Source organism: Limulus polyphemus, unplaced genomic scaffold (genome assembly GCF_000517525.1).
Source record: "Limulus polyphemus unplaced genomic scaffold, Limulus_polyphemus-2.1.2 Scaffold231, whole genome shotgun sequence".
Lineage (NCBI taxonomy): Eukaryota > Metazoa > Arthropoda > Merostomata > Xiphosura > Limulidae > Limulus > Limulus polyphemus.
In genome coordinates this window covers 451,295-457,519 of record NW_013665841.1, presented here as the reverse complement: position 1 = coordinate 457,519, position 6,225 = coordinate 451,295, and positions in this window count along the sequence as shown.

Below are 6,225 nucleotides of genomic sequence, written 5' to 3'. Positions count from 1 at the left end.
GCCTAGTTATAAAAATATTACCCAGTTATGATTGGTGATGATCGGTGCGGTAGTTTCCAAGATCCGAGTTTTGGACGTATACGTCGCAAGCTCCATTATAATAAGATACTTAAAATATCTGTTTCTTCCACACATAGTTCTTCACTTATCGTTCAAACTAAGACTTAAATCATATATTTTGAATCACAATTAAAAGTGGAATTCATATGAAAACAAAATCTCCCTGTTGGAATCGAGGATATACGTACTATTTTCCTTCATGGCATAATTGACACTTTATGAAATGGAAGTATCCCTTTTATACGATTTGTATTTCTTTGTAGTTAATGATCTATATAGATTTTTTAGCTGTTTATTTGATAGAATTACCTTAAATTCTTGAATACTTTCATCCACAACATCCTCCAGTTGTTTTTTAATATAATAGCTATCGAAAATAACATATTCATCATATTTGCATACAATTGAGGTAATAGTTTTTCTTTTTCCCCTTTCTTTATTATTGGAATTATTTTTTGCTTTCTTGAATCGCCCTTCAATTATTTTATCTAATGTTGCGTTTTTAATTCTTTGCTGTTACTTCTTTTACTTTCTCTTCTGAAACTAAATTATAAATCTTTTTGGCTAAACATACGGGTAAATTCTAACATAAAATGTTTAGGGTGATAGGTAAAAAAATCCAAGTATCTTTGGGAATTTGTAGGCTTACAATAAATATCTGTAATTAATTCTATATTTCCTATAACGTTAAAACATCTAAAAAATGTACATTTTTATCACTCACCTCAAATGTGAATTGTATATTTTTCTTTTATATTATTTAAAACTTCCTAAAATTTTTCAACTTCAAGATTATTATTATACCAAATTAAAAATCAATCATCCAAACATATTTTCATGATGGTTAAATTGTTTGTTTGTATTTAAGCACAAAGATACACAATGGGCTATCTGTGCTCTGCCCACCACGGGTATCGAAACCCGGATTCTAGCGTTGTAACTCCGCAGACATACCGCTATGCCACTGGGGGGTTGATCTTTAAAATAATCAATATAATCTAAAGTAAAATTAATTGATAATATATTCAAACATTTATTTTCAAAATATTCCATTATTAATGTGGCGGAACTTTAGTTTGCATAGCTATCTATCTAGATCTGTGAATATAACAAAAGAAAGAAAAATAAAAGGTTTTAACTCCAAAATCTATCACAAATATCAATGCTATCGATTCCATACATCGATCGTTTAAAATAACTACGGAAGTGCAGCCTGCAAAGCGGTAAGGTTACATAGACTACCAGATTTTACGCATGCCTCAACTGTTACAAAAAGGAGAAGAAAACAGATGTGGAATGCTCAAGCGTAAAACGTATAATATCTATGCCATCTTTCACTTCCTGCAGCCAGATGAGGGAAAGTGGCTACTTACAAAGAAATTAAATCACCAGGTTATTTAAACAGACCACTCGGAATTATAAGCAAACCATCTGCTAAGGTACACTTTCTAGCCCATTAAAATAGTCAAAAGTTAGTCAAACTTTAAGAAACTAATATATCATAGATGTTAAGGTTAAAATAATACTATTATATTAAAATACATATTAGTTTCTTAAAGTCTATGTGGTAATACTATCAAGAACTTTGGCTAAGAATACATTAGTGTGATATATTAGTTTCTTAAAGTCTATGTGGTAATACTATCAAGAACTTTGACTAAGAATACATTAGTGTATTTTTAGTATAATAGTATTATTTTAACCTTAACATCTATGATATATTAGTTTCTTAAAGTCTATGTGGTAATACTATCAAGAACTTTGGCTAAGAATACATTAGTGTATTTTTAGTATAATAGTATTATTTTAACCTTAACATCTATGATTAGATGTTAAGGTTAAAATAATACTATTATACTAAAAATACACTAATGTATTCTTAGTCAAAGTTCTTGATAGTATTACCACATCCTCCTCCATCGACGACCAACAATTTAGTAACACAGCTCAGATGAAGCAATTCCTGCTTATATTCTATTAGCTGAAATAACATTCGCATGGGTATGCTAAGTTTTAAAATACGAGCTTTGGCTACTTTGATAACTTTCATTTTCATTACAGTCACACTAAACTGTTATTAGTAAATTTAATTACATTTAATTTGAATATAAATACTTAAGTTGAGAAACAAAACCCTTATTTCGTTGTTAAATTTAGACTTAAAGTATTTGATGATTTAGAAATTCCCAGTGCAATACATACTTCCATTTGAATATATATATCCATTAAAATATTTACAACCGACAATTAGCTGTAAGTGAGATACTTCAATGGGTCATTTATTATACTATTATAAAGTTTAGAAAAAATATATAATCTGAGAATATAGATAACCTTCAAATAACATTCATAAACACATTGTTAACGGAAAATCATATATTATTAAATATAAAGTTTTATGTAAAATAATGAAGAAAGATTCAGAATATAGAATGTTAACAAACTATAACATGCAAGAACTAAATAAAGTTTACTGGGAAACCGAGATGATTATATTATAAAACTTAATTACAGTACTGAATAACCCCCAGGCTTTTGCTATAATGACATTTTTTGTCCTTTAATGAAGTTTTTTTTATAAAATATTTCGTATCATTTTTAGATTACACTAGTATATATTTTAATTAGTTCTTACCTAAAATTAAACAAATGCGAAATCATTCCGTGAAGGTACCAATCGATAAAGCAGGTTGTAATTGTGGATTAATTTGTAATCGATTTAACGCATAAATTGATATTAGTGAAATGAATTCTACAACCAACTTTCAATTACTGGATAATTTTTAAAACATTCTAAATCCAATCCTAGAAGTTTCCAAAGTTTGACTTTAAAACAGGTCCTTATTCGTTCCGGAATTACCTGTTATTATGCTATTCCTAAATTGTATAAATCTCCTATAAAATTTAGATTTCTAATTCTTTTAAAATTGTAACTAAGCAAACCGTATTTTTTAAAAATAAAATTCTTAATGAATTTGTGGATAAAATAAAAAATTGGATAATAGTAAGCATAATATATGGATCATAAATATTAATGAAATTGTTTAAGACAATTTGTAAAGCTTAAGTCATAAAATATTAGTTAAAACAGTTCAATTTTGTGATTAAACTTTACACACAATAATTCCGTTTTATAATTTTATTTAGTATTTTAAATAATATGGTTAATAAATGTATTATATTCGCGATCAGTGTGAATAATAGAACTCTCTGCCCTGTAACTAGTAAATATTTGACAAGTTTTAGTATTTACAACAATTTTATTCTCTTTGAGAATTAAGTTTACAAAGAAAGATAATTATACAACTTCTATTGCTAATCTGTATTCTCATTTTTGTGAAAATACCTTTATGGAAAACTTGCTAATAATGGTTTATTTGAATTCGCCCAAAATAGTATTTGATTAGTTTAAGTTACTCACACATAAATAACAATCTCTGTACACTACATCCTATGGGATCTACAGATAATATTTCTATTACTATATTGGAAAGCCATAATATTAAATTTTCTAATAGTTCTTGCGATATCAATATTTTAGTTAAAAGATAATTTTATTTTCAAATATATTCGTGCTAATGTTTCTTTAGCTTTACGTATACATTTTATATCACAGTTGCTAATTATAAACATCTTTTAGTTCAATTTGGACAGAATAACTTTTACAAAATCAAAATTAAACCGTTTATAAAAGTAATTTAACTTCGTCATATACTTTTTGTGGCTACTCTTTTGTATTGAGATCATGGTGTTAATTTGACGTTGAATAGTTTAGGTATACAGGCATGTGTTACACCGACTTATGTAAGTAAGAAATAGTTCACCTGAAGTGTATTAAATTAACGTTAGCCCGTTAAGGATGTAGGATGAAGTAATACTATTAAAAACGCTAACTAAAAATATTGAAAAATATTTTTAGTATAATAGTATCATTTTCAACCTTAATATCTAAGGTTCTTTAGTTTGATTAACTTTTCTGTTAATTCTGTGGACTTGAAGGCCTTTTTCAAGGACTAAGTTTGTGCTTATCGTCCTCTGTTGTCTATTTTTGTAATTTTCTTTCTAAGTTGCCATCTTCCCCACAACTAGCTGCAAACAGTGAAAAGCAGTACGGATATGCTATATTGTAGGTTTGAGAACTCACTTCTGCTTTGCTCTTTTGTAGTTGCTGTTGTAACAAGTGAAGCATGCGTGTTTGAGAATTTTTACTGAAATCATATCTTTTTTAGTCCTTTCCATTACTTGTAAATTATAATCTGGAATTCTTCAGATTTTTAAACGTAATGTAATCGACATTAGTCAGTTTACCTTGTTAGAAATAATTTGCTAAATTGCACATGATTTTTCTCACTTGGATCATAAAAGTCGATGGTTATATTAATATATTATGACACCCATTATATTCAGTATAGTGAGGAAGTTGAGGCACTTGAAGGTTCATGTGCAATTTTTATTATAAAAGTCGATGGTTATATTAATATATTATGACAGCCATTATACTCAGTATAATGAGGATGTTGAGGCACTTGAAGGTTCATGTGCAATGTTTATTATAAAAGTCGATGGTTATATTAATATATTATGACAGCCATTATACTCAGTATAATGAGGCACTTGAAGGTTCATGTGCAATGTTTATTATAAAAGTCGATGGTTATATTAATATATTATGACAGCCATTATACTCAGTATAATGAGGATGTTGAGGCACTTAAATGTTCATGTGCAATGTTTACTCGGTTCTCTGTTCAATTGTTCGTACCATTAGTACGTAGAACAAATGTATTTAAACATTATAAATTAGATGTGAAAAGTAAAACGGCTTTTTATGTCTGTACTATATTATAAAACATTAAATATTTGTTTCACAATCCCACTGGTTAGTACACGATGGATTTAAAACCTTAAGTATATACAATTTGCATATCAGTACATCTGAAGCAGTTGAACGTCTATTTGAAATGGTATATGTAATCCGTGTTACTAATCTAGGTATAAGTATTTTCAACCAGAACAGCACCATACGCACCTGGGTATCCAAAAGCATACCTGGGCTCCTGCTAATTACAATAATAAAACTAAAAATAATGTTTCGGGTAAGCACTCATACCGTGGCTAGCACCTAATTTTAGATCTTGTACCCCCCCCTCCCCAGTTTCATATTCCAAATATATATATAAAAAAAAATCTACGACAAATAGAAATCAAAAACTAAAATAAAATTAAACATAATAATAGCAAAATTATTTGGTGACGTGTAATAGTTGTGAATATTAATTAACTGATTTCGTTTACTTTCTCCAATGTCTCCCCTAAACAAATGGGTGACCCATTAGTAGTGCACATGTTGCCGTCGGGACTGATTTACACCTACGTTGTGTACACACTAATGTGTAGCAACGCCATACGGTGACATCTCCCATGCTCCTTTAGCATGTACAGTGACGCATATTTTGGGCTTCTTCTGCAAAATGAATGCCCACTATTTTTTTTAATGCCTTAATTTGCGATAAATGGGCTAAACGGCCAGATCAGAGGCCCTAAAGATCAGTCATACCCAATTTCAAACTGTTAAGCAGTTCTAATTTAGTCGTCTATGTGACTAAATTTATTTTTGCCTTAACAGTGTGATTGTCCTTCACAAGTTGTAAGATATAACGGCTTATATTTAAAATAATGTGGCGTGTTCAATAGTGATAAGTATGCGAATTTACTTCTCACATCTTTATAATGATAAGTATACGAATTTACTTCTTACATATTTATAATGATAAGTATGTGAAATTACTTCTCACATCTTTATAGTGATAAGTATGCAAATTTACTTCTCACATCTTTATAGTGATGAGTATGCGAATTTACTTCTCACATCTTTATAGTGATGAGTATGCGAATTTACTTCTCACATCTTTATAATAAGTATGCGAATTTACTTCTCACATCTTTATAGTGATAAGTATGTGAAATTACTTCTCACATATTTATAGTGATAAGTATGTGAATTTACTTCTCACATCTTTATAGTGATAAGTATGTGAATTTACTTCTCACATCTTTTTCCATATATACACCTGGAAAAAGTTAAGCACCCCCAAATATTTTTCAGGATTGCTTATTGAAAATAAGGTTTAATTTTCATGATGTTGAGCAATGTTCATAATTTCA